Here is a 14,524-nt window from a genome sequence, read left to right on the forward strand (position 1 = left end):
TCAAATACTTTAAGGTAAGCATCACATGAATTGACATAAATAAACCACACTACACACTTACCATGTTCTGCCACTTGTGATATATTCCAGTTTTATCTTCTTGCTTCCATTCTTTGAGATCAAATACATTCATCCCATATGCCCAATGACAAGCATTAGGATCAAAGTGCCTAGCTATGTGTGAACTGGAAGAGTTAAGGTATTTTTCAAACCGGCGAAAGCTTTATGCACAAGTTTCCACTGAACCATTAACCTTTCCATGAAGATCTACTAACCACAAGGGTGTCAAATCTTTCTGCACCACAATATCATCATCCCGGAAAAGGATCTTGTCTAGTTTGGGATAAACTTGTGGAAGATAGAAATGAAGATGATTTAGCATGGATAAATATTTTGGATTTATATATTTCAAATTGGAGGAATGAGCTGAGAGTGTAGTCGAGTGATCTGCCTTGAAATAATAATCTTTCATAGCTACGGATTCAAGTTGGTGAAGCACAGGGCAATAGGAGGAATTGATCCATTTAAAATCATCAACATTTTCTACATGTATCGCAGCTTTCCTTGGGGGATTAAGTAAAAACCACATTTTCGTGGCCCCAAAATTTAACTTGTCTGTGACGAGATGAAATACATGTTTCTGAGATTCTTGCAAACACAAGTAAATCACCTACAATGAGATCCAAATATTAAATGTAAAATGCAGAAAAACTGTTGGACTTCCAAACTTTAGAGTATTTTAAATTAATAACACTTCACCTTAGCATTCATGACAATTGAATTCACAACCATAGATGCAGCCAATACATTGTCAGAAAATAATGCATAGTGATAAAGAGTTGGATCCTCCAACTTGTCCTTTTTAGGAAATTTCACTTTTCAAGGGCAAGCAAGTAATAATCCATGGTCAATCACATGGACAGACAATGCAGACCCTTGGGAATAGTCTTTGCTACCATCTAACTTAAAAACGTACTTTGATTTTTCAAGGTCCTTTCTTCCTCGTCTACAGACTAAAGCATGGCTCGCAACTTCTTTGTTACTATCCCACAATCATAAAATTGTTCTCTCGCCTTCGATAGGACATGAACCATAGCCTTGATCTTCTCAGGTGCACTGAAACATTCATATCAATTATCAACCATGAAAAAGAAAGTGAAAAGCAAAAAGATAGACACACAAACTGCAACTTTAAAAGAAACAAAGGATATGAACACGAAATGCAAATGGAGCACTTAGTTCTCTTGATTTAGAAGCAGCCAATGCGAAAACTATTACCTTTGAGGTAGGTCAGAAGCTGCATTAGCCTCACCCAATGTACGCTGACATTCTTTAATACAAAGCATCAATTCATGGTATAAATCAAGATTATTCCTAGCCTAGGAAATGCTTGAATACACCCTAGCCATGATTAGTTGGTCTCGCATCAATCTAACAATGGAGTCAGAATTCTCATTCCAATTCTCCCACCTCCAAATGTTGTATTTTCCCAGGATAGCAGAATCTACCTCCTTGGAACATTTAATTGCTGCATTTTCAAGCTCAACTCATTTTTCTTCATCCTGTTGAATCAGCTCTGTTGACCTTTTCTCCCTTCTCTTTTGTCTCAATTGCTGTAAGCATTATACTATTATAAATTAAAGCATACTATGCTAAAATCTAAGAAATATAAATTTTTTCTATTCGAGAAGTAACATTCAAAATAGATTTTGGAACATAATATATTAATTCCCTTTTCCATGAGATCAAAAAGTAGCGATCTAGTGCAACAAAGAATACTACCCTCCACGAAACTTTTGTTGAACTTTCTACAAGTTGCAAATGGTCTGCATTACAACAACCATTGTCCTGGGAGTTTGACTAGACATTACCTTATAGTAGGCTACCAACATCATAGATCAGATCAGTTAACTAGGGAAAATCAAAACTTACCATCAAGAGCATTCTCTTTGACGTCTCGATGTTCACTTCCTGTGTCATCCTCTTGAAACCTTGTAAGAAGTTCTTCGTCATTGGAAGTTTTTTTCTGCGCCTCGTCATTCATTTTACCCCCCTCAGGATTTTCTTTGCCTTCTTCATTGAAGATCACACCATCTTGTTGGGAATGTAAATTTTCTGAGTTGTCTGCAGAAGTCATTTGCCTCTGCTTGATGTACACCGTTAGAAATAGAGAAGCACCCCAGCCAATGTCAGTCTTCACTTCCTGCATAATACAACGGTACTCAACTACATAGAACATCATCACATATGTTTCCTTACATGTTCAATACAGAAAATAACCAAAATCTTCACCAATCGTACTTCAAAGTTAGTAATATCCCTTTGGTTTACTTCGGAGGGCTTTTCTAATACCCATGAGGAAGATAAATCATTCTGTCCAACAATATTTAAGTTTAGAGTTCCGGAGTCCTCCGTGTTAGCTGTTATGACATCAATCACCTGCCCAGTAAATAAAATTTATTTTTAATTCTCTACTCAATAGGGGAGAAATCAAATTTAAGATATCCAAATGCAGCAGGTTTCTTATACTTGCCTCCTTTGGGAAGAGAGAGTCAATGCTCTCTGTTAAACTCTGCTTTCTCCAGTCATCTGCCTGTTCCTATGAACCCCACAGATAAATAGATAAGAGTGATTTTAAACATATGACAAAGATCTAGTATCCTCAGTAATTCCTCTCTATTTCAATCTACTCAGGTCAATTAAATTTCAGTTTAGGGACATTATTTATTTTCTGGGATTAGACTAACGTAAGTGCAAGTGCATTGCCCAGATCCTGAAAAAGAACAAAATGGCCATAGAAAAATAGAATTGGTTTTCAAGATGTGGAAATAGAATACCATTCTAATAGATCCATCTACTGAGAAGTTGTGCCCTCCTGTTTCAAATGACAAAAAACACATAAAAGGTGAGGTAGAAAGACTTGATGGAGAATAATATCTATAAAAATATTGAAACGCTAAAAAGGGGGTTGCTTTGCTATCATGCATATGCTAAGATCAAGATTTCATTACACATCAATAATAAAATGGTGTGTATAATATCTATCATTTGTTTTGGCCAATGTGCTCTAAAAACTGTGGGAACAATGTGAAAATGATATGTATAGCAGAAAGTAGTTGGTGAACAAGATTGTCATTGTGAATTGGGTCTAGGTTGGGTGGATCAGAACTGGTTTTAGCTTGACTAATGAGAAATGGATTTAGCTTTATGGATGGAAAGTGGGTTTGGATTGGATAATGAGTGTATGGGAAGAATGATTGTTACCCTTCCCACCCAGATTCAATTCCCACAAGATTCAATTCCCATGAGTAAGATGTTGAACTGACTCCTAACAAATATATTTTTATAATACCCATCCAGCTTATGCATAATCCAGTGCACACTTAGTACCATCCTACTCAGAATGAGGAGTGCCCAACAAATTCACCGAGCGGTTTCCCAGCGAATTTACCAGCCATATCCACTTCCCTTTGTTAAAAAATGGAAGGAATATTGTTATTTCTTGCTATCGGGGTGAATGGTTTCATTATCTTTGGCAAGGGGAATTACTCTAGGGGTAGTTGGTAAAACATTTGCTCTTGCATGAGAGAGGTACAAACTTTGAATCTTTCTCTTGGTAGATATTATATCGTGTTAACGCAGAGATGGAGTTCACAGCTTCACACAGATCAAATGAAAGGAAACCTATAAAGAAAACTCACAAAATGTCTGGAAAAATGCTAGAGGTGCCAAACTTTTGACAATAAGCGATGAAAGTAAGTTTGATAACATCTGCGCCTTCAGATCCTGCGAAAATGGCTAAAAGGAAAATCAAATTCCAAAGTAGGTCCATGGGGTTTTGGTTCAATGGTTAACCGGGGGTGGTGAAGGAAAATCAAATTTAGAAGCAAGTCCATGGGGTCTTGGTTCAATGGTTAACCGGTGGTGATGATAATTCCCTGCCAAGGCTCAAATCACATAAACACATTATTCAATGGGTTCTCAATGAAAGGGATCTTTCTAAAGAAGTATAAGATGACTACACTTCATTGTAATGGAGATCTTACTTGAATGTTGTAAGAAGTCTACACTTCATTGTAATACTACCAGATTAAGAAAGGGCATGCTTGCCAATAAAGATAAATTAAACGCTGGCCCACTGCAAAAAAAGAGACATAAGCAACTTGACAAGGGACGAGGGTAGGAAGAAGCTTACCAATGACGGAGGAGGGAAAGAAGAAGCTTACCAGCGAGGGAAGAGGGAAGGAAGAAGCTTACCAATTGTAGAAGTAGATGCAGAGTGACGAAACCTAGCTGCCAGAAAAACTAATGGCATGACCGCAAAGAGAACTAGGAAGCCCACCACAACTATTCGATGATGAAAACCCCGACCTCTGCATCCTCCATTTCTACCACACTGGTATCCCTACCACCCTCCATTCCACACACCTCCTCTTTTCATAGGCATCTTTAGCTCCAAACCCTAACACCACTTTTCTCCTTCTCCTCCTCCTAAATAGATATCGAGCAATGCAACCGTTACTCAATCATAATCCTCTACATCAAACCCATATCATGGTTAGCAAAAATATATGAATTCAGCAACAACCAAAAAAACCCTTAGATCTCATATATACTTCAGAGCATTTGATAGAAAAATTTACCAAAGGAATTATGAAATGGATAGATCAACTGATTTCATGCACTTTGAGAAAGAAAGGGACATTGACATGGTAAAAACCTAGATGAAATCAGCATAGGGGCTGGAAGTAGACAAATTTCAGGGTCTCTATCTTTGTTAGCGTTTTGGCTTAAAAAACCAAAACATATAATTAAGAGAAACACGTCATTCAGATTTAGATGCCAACATAGATGTTATTATTAATGGGGATCCTCACCGGTTTGGCTGATTGTTCATACACTACAACATAGGAAGAGGAAGAATAGGTAAGCAACATTGGGTATATATGACGCCCCTCAACTTACTAATTTAACTGAGCAGGTACCGACTTGGAATGCCTTGCATTGAGGCATGTAAAGGTAAAGGGAATGCTAGGGGGGTAATTTGATGCAAACCAAGGGTGAATTATGCCTCCCTGAATGCACATCATGAGACTGTGTTTAAGCTTCATGATTTTGAAGCTGCGATAATACTAGAGTGTAAGCACAAGAGAGAAGCTAAACATACTGTGATCTAACATTTAAAATGGTGACTTGCTGATTGATTTCTCATTTAGAATGAAGAGAAAAAATTTGATGATTGGGGAAGAGAAATGATGAGTGTTCTATTGAGTAAAGGAAATACATCATTTTGAGGCTATGGATAGATCTTAATGGTCTGGGATTCTAGTGTTAGTAAAACCTTATCGAATTGCCTTATGACTGCCACGTGGATGAGTGTTGCACTTACATTATTGATGCACTAACCATAGGGAGTTGGTATAATATTCATGGTTATGGGTGCTTACAAAATTGGGTTTTCATATACCTATGAAGTGAAAGGGAAGCAAGTACCCTTTCTTCAAGATAGGAGTAAGGATGTAAGCTTTAAACAAACCGACAGAGAAACTTTTTGTTAAAGAATACATTTTACACATCCTGTGTCCATTAGCACGAACCGGTTTATAAACATAGTGTTGGATTAATGTCATAGCACTTCTAGAAGTTGTTTTGATTCTCAGAAAACATGTTGTATGTTGTCATCTATTTTTCATTTTGCACAAGAAACAGTTGGCCCTTTAATAAGACTCGAGTGTGCCAACATGGACTGAAGAAGAGGTTTTTGGCATTTCAAACCCTCTTCTTAGATCATTATGCCAATTTTAAATTTAGCAGAAATTGGCAATAAAACATATGATGTTCTAGAAGCTAAAAGACAGACAACATAGGAATCTACAACTACTTACCTCTATTGTTGTCATGTTTAGCTTGCCCCGCTAGAATGGTATCAAATTTAAGGTGAGGGCAAGCCCAAGCAAGGAAGAAAGAAATCACAAGAAGCATTCTGACAACACTGACCTCCTTCCTCTCCAAAGATCAGTCATCATGAAGCACTAATACTCCTACTGCAAAATTCTAGGTTGCAGATCCCACAAAGGAAATGAGATCAAGGCCTCATCAATCAAGCATCTCTAGGATAGAGCTCTCTGTCAAATTGTTGGTAAAATGATCTATATCTAAGACCTTTTATCATGACTACAGCCAGGAAGATTTGGTTGCTTTAGGGTCAAATCTTCTATTATGAAATCACCTTTGAATTGAATTTGGTTTGGAGATAGTGTCTCACTCGGAATTCCTTCTCTGTTGCAGGTCCATATAAAATCATATCTGAAGCTATAAAGTTCCTAGCATCTAAGCTCATATATATAATATTATTCTTGAGCTCATTGACATGCCTTCGGCCTTGTATTAGGGCTTTGTCTATCTCATAGAGAAGTCTAAAAGCCTACAAAAGGTTAAGTATCCTCAGCCCTTGGACATCAATCAGGATAGTTTGAAAAATAGTGTTCGTGATTTTCGATTGGGTAGATGCTTATTGAAGGTAAAGGATCAACCTTTGTGCATCTCTGAGATTATGGTATCAAAGGAAAGGGTGTTCATGACAAATAAATATCATTTCAAGGATCTTGAAATCTGAAACACAATGTTCTAAAATCTCATTTAAATAGGTATCACTGTCATTGGTATCTGAGACAAATGCATCTCAACATTTCTTCTCAGATCAAGTCATTGAGGCAATCAAGACACACACGTGGGTTTAGCCTAGAGCCATCACCTTTTATATGATTTTTACATCTTGGGTTTAAAAATCCATTATATACTCTAATTAGTAATTTCTAGTACCCATGCTCAGTGCATGCTGCACATTATTTTTCATAGCTGGAAAATTTACATTCCATCAGTTAAAGCTAGGATAGAATTAGTCTTAGTTAAAGAAGTCTATTTTATTTGATGGATTCAAACTGAATTTAATTTACGATGGTTTCTCCTTTCCTTTAATTTACTTTGGTTTCAATAACCATCAAATCCTCCAAAGACAGAAATTCGATAATAGAACTGGAGTCGGATAGATACTTACCATTGTGAGAAATGGATACAGTCGAAATTTCTTTCCCAAGGCTTGGCGGGTCGATGGGCTCCACCAATTTTTTTCCCTCTTCCCCAAATTTATCAACAGCCTTTGCTGCAGTAGCCTCAGAGGGGTTTTTGTTGCCTGTGCTAGGGAAAATGTATGATTTTGAAGGGAATGTCCAACAACTGAAGCTTTTTCATCAGTTACTTGAGTCCAAAATTTTTGGAATAGGTCTATCAACCTCTTTCACTACCTTGGAGGAGAAGGTGACAACCTATAGAGAGAGAGGGGAATTTTTTGGGTGACAGTGGAAAGGAAAAGCCCTATTTGAACCTTATGTGGGCCTGGGGTTCCATAGTGAAATCAAGGAGCTGCACAAGTTTCAGTTAGGTGTCCCGTTCCTTGCACAAAACCCCAACAATCCCCTGCCTCTATCAAATTGGCTGGGAAAAATAGGATACTCGTAGCAAATCGTTGCTCTCCATTGCTGAAACCTCCTCGAAAATTCAAAATTTCATGGTTTGAACAAAATTGTTGAAACCTTCTCCAGAATTCAAAAATCCAGGGTATGAACAAAATTATGTCACCCATTGTTCTTCTTCCATTCTTGAAACCTCCTCGAGGGTGCTCCTTGAGGGTTTGAACAAAAATGGTATCACTCACCTCAAAATTTTATTTGGTCACTGGTACACGGGAGACAAAATGTCTTAGATAAAGTTATTAAATTGCCATGGTATGTTTTAACAAGCTCTTATGAAAAAATTATACATATCTTCTAGTGCCTCTCAATGTCTTCGATGGGGAATTTTGATTATGATAAATTTAATAAATAAAATGAAATTTTAAGATGAATTCATATAGTAGTGATTCAATGGAATGGAATCATTTTTAAATGTTTTGGAAACTTTTTTTCTTGATGTTTTCAAATATTTTTTTTTCTAGATAGTTTCACGTTTTTCAAAGGGGGAAGAGGCGATAGTCTCTTGTAGTAGTGATTCAATAAAATAGAATCATTCTTAAATTTTTGGAAACCTTTTTCCATGATGTTTTTAGACATTTACCCTTTTTCTAAAAAGTTTAACCACTTTCAAAGGGGCAAGAGGTGACAGTCTCTTGTTGCTCTTTCACAAAAGGTGTCATGTCACTCCTTGTCAAAGGGACTAGAGTGACATGCTTCAAAATGTCACATTTTGCCATGGTTTGAGTCCATATTTTAAGCCAGTGAGGTGGAAGGGTTTCTAAGCTTGTTCAGGTGTACAGTTAAAAATGAACATTTCACTTTCATCCTCATCTTCAAATAAAAGCTCATGGAAGAGCTCATTGTTCTCTTTTTATGAATCTGATAAATAGTTTAGATATGGAAGAGGGTATATCTTGGCTACAAACGTGGGCCATAAAGTTTGGGGCACCATGGGACAACAATAAAAAGGTCTGTTGACAAATGTAGCTCCTCCCAATCTCCCCCCTAGTAATAGGCCTCGGTGCAAAATGGCTACATCAATCTTCAATGGAAATTTAGGATGAACATTGTGCTCGCAAGCTAAAGTTTCATGAACAAGAGATGGGAAAGGATATTTTTGGGACATTTAAGAAGAATTTAAAGCAATATACGTAAGCTCAGAAACCCTAAGGAGAAACCCAAGATAAACAAATGAGCTCTAACCCTCGTCCTGAGTCATCCAATGCTACTTCTTAACAAAAAGTCTATTATTGGTGTTGGTGGAAAAAGAAAAAAAGGAGAGGGACGCTAATGATAGGGAAGGGAGAGTGAAGATGAGATAGATGAGACCGATGTTTCCCCTAGACAATGCCATTTCCCCTATCCCCCAAAGTTTGTTTCCTCTTCTTAATGTAAGGCATATTACATTAAATATATAAATAATTATAAGCCATGCATTTTGACACACTTGTACATTCTTTTTGATTAATGAAAAATCTTCGACTTAAAAAAAAAAAATAACACACAATGCAATAAGCAATCCCCCATCGATGTTATGCACTACTTTAAATGGGTTTAATAGCCTTGGATGGCTCTAACAATCATAGTTGAATGTATATGATGTTAACTAATTTAACCAACAAAACATGCCTTCGACAATGGTAACTAGACTTACACTCCATTTACTGCATTAAACAATCAAGTGAGGTTTTAATAATTGTAACCAAACATACAAGTCGTTGAACAAGTTAACCAACCTAGCACAACTTTAATAGTGATAACCAAAATGTACATGTTACTAATCAATTGACCATTGTGTCATGCCTCTAACATGTGTAATTGAACATAAATGTTGTTGATGGGGTTGACCTATCTAACATATCTCCCACAATTATAGTCAAACATGCATGTTGATTTGGTTAATCTCCTAGATAATGTTAATCAAAAATACATATTAATATCCAACCTAACATGTCACTAATAGTGAAAATGGAATGTGCATGTCAATGGCTAAGCTATTTGTTCTTATATGTTGTTCATTGAGATGATTAACACATAGCTCACTAAACTGACCAAGTTGACAAACCATTGGTTTTGTCATTGAACTAACATGCCTTTAATAGACACAACTAAATGTACATGATGTTACACCAGTAAACCATCATGACATGCCTTTAACAGTAGTAACAAAGTGTGCAAGTTTTGGATTGGGAAAACCAAACTAATATACCTATGATAATCATAATTGACCATACATGTTTGTTGTGATCAACCATTCAAGTTTTCCTATGCTTCTATACAAAATTAAGCATTCCATGCAACTCTCAAAATAACTTTGATACATATACAAATTAAGTTTGTATTTACATGTTCGATTTGTCATCAAGTGTTTTCTCTTCAAAGGTCACAGGATTCGATCCAATGGAAATTAATGTATGTACACATCCATAGATTAAATAGTTAAAGCATTGAATGGAGGGCATCCCTGGTCTCACAGACAAGGGTGTCTCATATGTCAACTTGGCAGCTACCTACATTACAACTTAATATTAAATAATATTCTTATTTTTTCAATTAATATGAATGCTTCTAATATTTAATATAATGTTAAAAAGATTACCCCTTGATTGATTAGTGAAGTATTTAATATTGGATGAGAGAGTTGTAAGGCTGAAATTTTCGCTACCACGGGTTAAGTTTGGTGTTTGTATTATGTCAATGCAAAACTAGATTTCACACCTCTCTAGGAATCAATCAAAATCATATACACATACCAATCAAAGGCATTCAATAGATGGTTAAAGAAGTGTTTGGAAGGAGTTCACTATCATATCCATCCAAGGGTTTCCAAACTAGAGAAACAAGGGCATGTGTTTGATTTATGGGCTAATGTTTGAAAGATCGCTACGAGGAGAGGAGTTGGTGGGAGTCCTTATTATGAAAATGCACTGCAACTCTTTGTTTATTTCTTAAGGTAGGCTTGAAATAAGTGATTATAGATATATGATACATTTAATATCAAAACCACTCACAACACAACAATATTGAACATTTGCATGAGACATAACTTAATTTATTTTCAATATATTTTTTCTTTAAAAAAGGCAAGATATGCTACCATGATGTGATACAATGATTCACCAATATTGGGCACAAAACAAATGACTTGGACCACAGATGTTATGTATGATGACAATCATCCACTATAAGCTATGATTATTAGCCACTCTGACACCCCTCATTTATGGTCACTCATTGATCATGGTCATCAAATTTGAGATCGTTGCACATGGTTAACATGCTTTGGTTAACACAATCTAGTATCATGTGAGGGCCTTGCCTACAATGCAAGCTTTCTAACACCCTTTACAACAACATTGCTTCACAAAAAGCATTTGACATTGATTCATAATTTTGCATTTGTATATGAGAAAGAAACTAAATGTTACTTCTCCCTTATCCAAGATAATGCTCTTGATTACAAAATGAACAATGTATCATGACATTGCCTTTCTCTCTTTGTGTGAACTTGCTCAATTAACATCTAGATACCTTGTGAGACAAAACTCAATGTATGTATTGTATTTGATATTGTGTCAATTATTCAATTTTTATGTTGTAATATTGTGTTAATGGCCTTCCAGTTCATGGTCAGTCTTGAATTAAAAATTTTACGTGGAAAATCCCAATTTTACAATTTTGGCAATCACAGGCACAATGTTGGGACAATGTGTACCCATCTTGGTGGACAATGGGGCAAACAAATTTTTTATTGATCCATAGTTGGTGGAGTGTAGAGGCATCCATATATTGATATATATACTAAACAACGTGGGCGAGAGAGGATTCCCATGCTTCACCTCAGTCGTATTCTTGATTTTTGGTTCGATATGTTGAGGACATGGTTGATGGGACAAGTGTTGAGGATATGGTTGATGGTTTGATATTGAAGTCAAAATCCTTCCTTGACCCTTTAGCCAAAGAGGTGTCTCCTAAAGTATCTCCAATAATATCCTATGAAGAGTCATAACATTTAACCTGGAATTATGGCCCACCATGATCATCTAATAATTAATTGGAATAGCACTAAACCGCAATTTAGGGATTGGGTGAATCATACGGTGGGACCATGCTAGTGGGAACCCTAAATAAATGGCTTGAAAACCCCTTGATTTCCTACCTTGATGTCATTCATCTCCCAAATTTCTTGTTGGATACACAAGTCCTAGAAAACATGACAAGGAAGATAAGAGGGAGTTGACAAGGACATTAGGTTGTCCTAGAACATCATAAAGTGCATCCACATGGATGAACATGGAACAAGAATTAAGGTCATAAAGTATACTATTGTGTTAGGCAAATAGGGTGCATCAAAATATTTTTGGAGTGTCCCAAAAGGGCAATATACAATTCTTATCTCGTCTAAAATACAATATACATTTATTGTGGTGATAGTAACCACAAGGTTCTTAGAACTAGTGGTATATTTTTTGGTCATGAATGAATATGTGGAAAATAAATCTGAAGCTTTCGAATCACTAGCATAAAATAGTTCATGCGGCCGAATAAAAATTTCAATGCACATGTCAAGGATCTCTGGTAAAATGGGGTTAGTAGCCAAATGATACCTTTCAAATAATTTAAGGAGAGTAGGGAATATTTATAGGAGGCCAACTCAAGAAACCATAAGCAAGAAAAGGGGGAAAGTATCTAACAAATATGGTTAGAGTAGGCATCAAAATTCCCATCCTTGAATGAAATTGTGGTTTACACAAGGCTCATGAGAGAATATGGGATGGAGGGTAGATTGGCATGATCAGAAAAATGAGAGAAGGGTTTTATCTACTAAAGGAATATGGGATGGAGGTTATGTCTAAGTTCAGGGAGGTCTTTAGCTTTTTTGACAAGGATGGAGGTGGATGTATCACAACAAAGGAGCTTGGGACAGTAATGCATTATTTGGGTCGAACCCCCAATGTATATTGGAAGTGGTCCAAATGTTTTATATTCAATAATCTAGTGCCAAATACAATAAACCACAGAAGAGTAGTTCTAATCTTCCTATAAATGGAACATATTAAATACACCATTCCAAATTGATTTTACTCTGGAGAATCAAAGAAATAGATGATTCTGGTCATCCATCGCCTCCATACAAAGTAAACAACAACTAGGCCCACTCTATCCTTTACGACACAAATTGTCCCATGCCAAGATGAAGCTGGAAAGATACATTTACTGATATTCCTAGGTAGAGAGAAAATATGAAGCCAATATACAGAGATGATCTGAAGGACTGCTCGAACTAGAGTCAACTTCCCCCCTAGGGAGAACCTCTTGTGTGCCCATGATAAAAGTATATAGTGTATCTTCTCTATAATTCAGATCCAATCCTTAATTCCATAACAATTAGGTTGGAGCATAAATGTAATATATTTAAAATCTGCATCCAATTCAATGGAGATAACACCAAACATATGAGAAATCTCTAGTACTAATGCATCATCTGGGTAAGAATAAATCATATGAGATTTAATATTATTCATAAGGAGTCCAAAGACCGATCAAAAGAGGTCAATCTACCAAATAGTAACACATCATCGACAAAAATCAGAAGAGTAGCTGTGACTTGTCTACCTACACACATGCAACCAAAATTACATTTAATCCATCTACCTCCACACTTGCAACCAAAATTACCACCCTTGTGAATTTTGTGACTAATTATTCGAAATCCAATATTTTATCCTCAACGTCTTCTTCTCGCAAAAGTTGTCATAGATATTTTGAAGTAGGCATATTTTCTACCAACCAATATTCTGTAATTTGCCTCCACCATCCTTGTAGAAATTACGTTGTATAGTTGCAACTACTCATCAAGTTTTAATCAAAATTATAAGACACAAGCCTACTCTATTGCTCTCTCGAAGTTAATTCACAATTTAGAACAAAAATTTCATACATGCAATAAGAAATAACGCACATGCACACAAAAGTTTTCCTAAGGAAAACAATATTCTAAAAACCCCAATATCTGTTTGCACTAATATGATCAATAGAAATGTATTGAAATTTATTTTCTCAACTGAGCACAACCTACAAGTGAATAACCTGTCTCTCTGCTCACTGAGAAGCTCTAAGCTAGACTAAGTAAATTTCTACCCTTGCTTGAACCCATATTTCCTTGCGCAATTCCTTGAGAAATTAGGCCCCTATTATTTAGGAATTTATACAAAATGGACTGCGAAATTCCCAAGGTTGATCATTTGATTGTATGCAACACCTGTACACTCAAGGCTAGTCTACTGTTGATGTTACACTGCCTTGGAATCTCCACCATAGCTGGGGAACTTGAATTCTCCATGCATTAGCTATTTTGTGTTGATTGATTACTTAACTAGACGATCACTGAGCTTGACTGAAGTCCCACTACACAATTGGCCTTCCACTAGTTCGTCAAGCAGTTGGAACTAGTTTAACTAAAAATATCTTGAGATAACTGACTTTCATTGCTACAAATTAACAATCATACATGCTTAACTAAACTATAACTCCTCCAACTCGAATTTACTATGTAAACCAGGTGACACAAGCCATGTCACACAAGTTAACTCCATCCAAGCTGTCTGTTGATGTGGAAATTCAATTTTTCTCAATTTAATCAAGGAAAAATCAAATTGAGAATTTCTTGCTACATTTTTTAAGACTCCCCCTCTTCAAGAAATGGATTATCAACCACCCCTATCCTGCACCTAAGGAATTCGAACTTCCCTCTTGAAAAGTTTTTTGTCAGAATGTCAACATCTTACTCCTCTATCAGAATGGAGTGTAGCAACATCATCTACCTCTAGACACAGTCTCGTAAATGGTGATATTGGATATCTATATGCTTGGATTGATCATGAAATATAAGATTCTTAGAGAGATTGATTCAACTATGATTATCACAATTGGATCCATCATCTGACCAAATAGTCCAACAAGTATCTTTCTCATCCGTATCGTCTCACATGTTTCTTGACTTGCAGCCATGT

At 36.3% G+C, this 14,524-nt stretch overlaps 1 pseudogene; it reads right to left on the bottom strand.

The window, feature by feature from the left end:
* The window catches only part of LOC149213119 (polygalacturonate 4-alpha-galacturonosyltransferase-like), an 83,162-nt pseudogene that overhangs the window by 160 nt on the left and 68,478 nt on the right, over positions 1–14,524 (bottom strand).

The sequence above is a fragment of the Pinus tabuliformis genome, chromosome 1_1 (genome assembly GCF_031772625.1).
Source record: "Pinus tabuliformis cultivar Carrire ecotype Pingquan chromosome 1_1, CPIR1, whole genome shotgun sequence".
Taxonomy (NCBI): Eukaryota; Viridiplantae; Streptophyta; class Pinopsida; order Pinales; family Pinaceae; genus Pinus; species Pinus tabuliformis.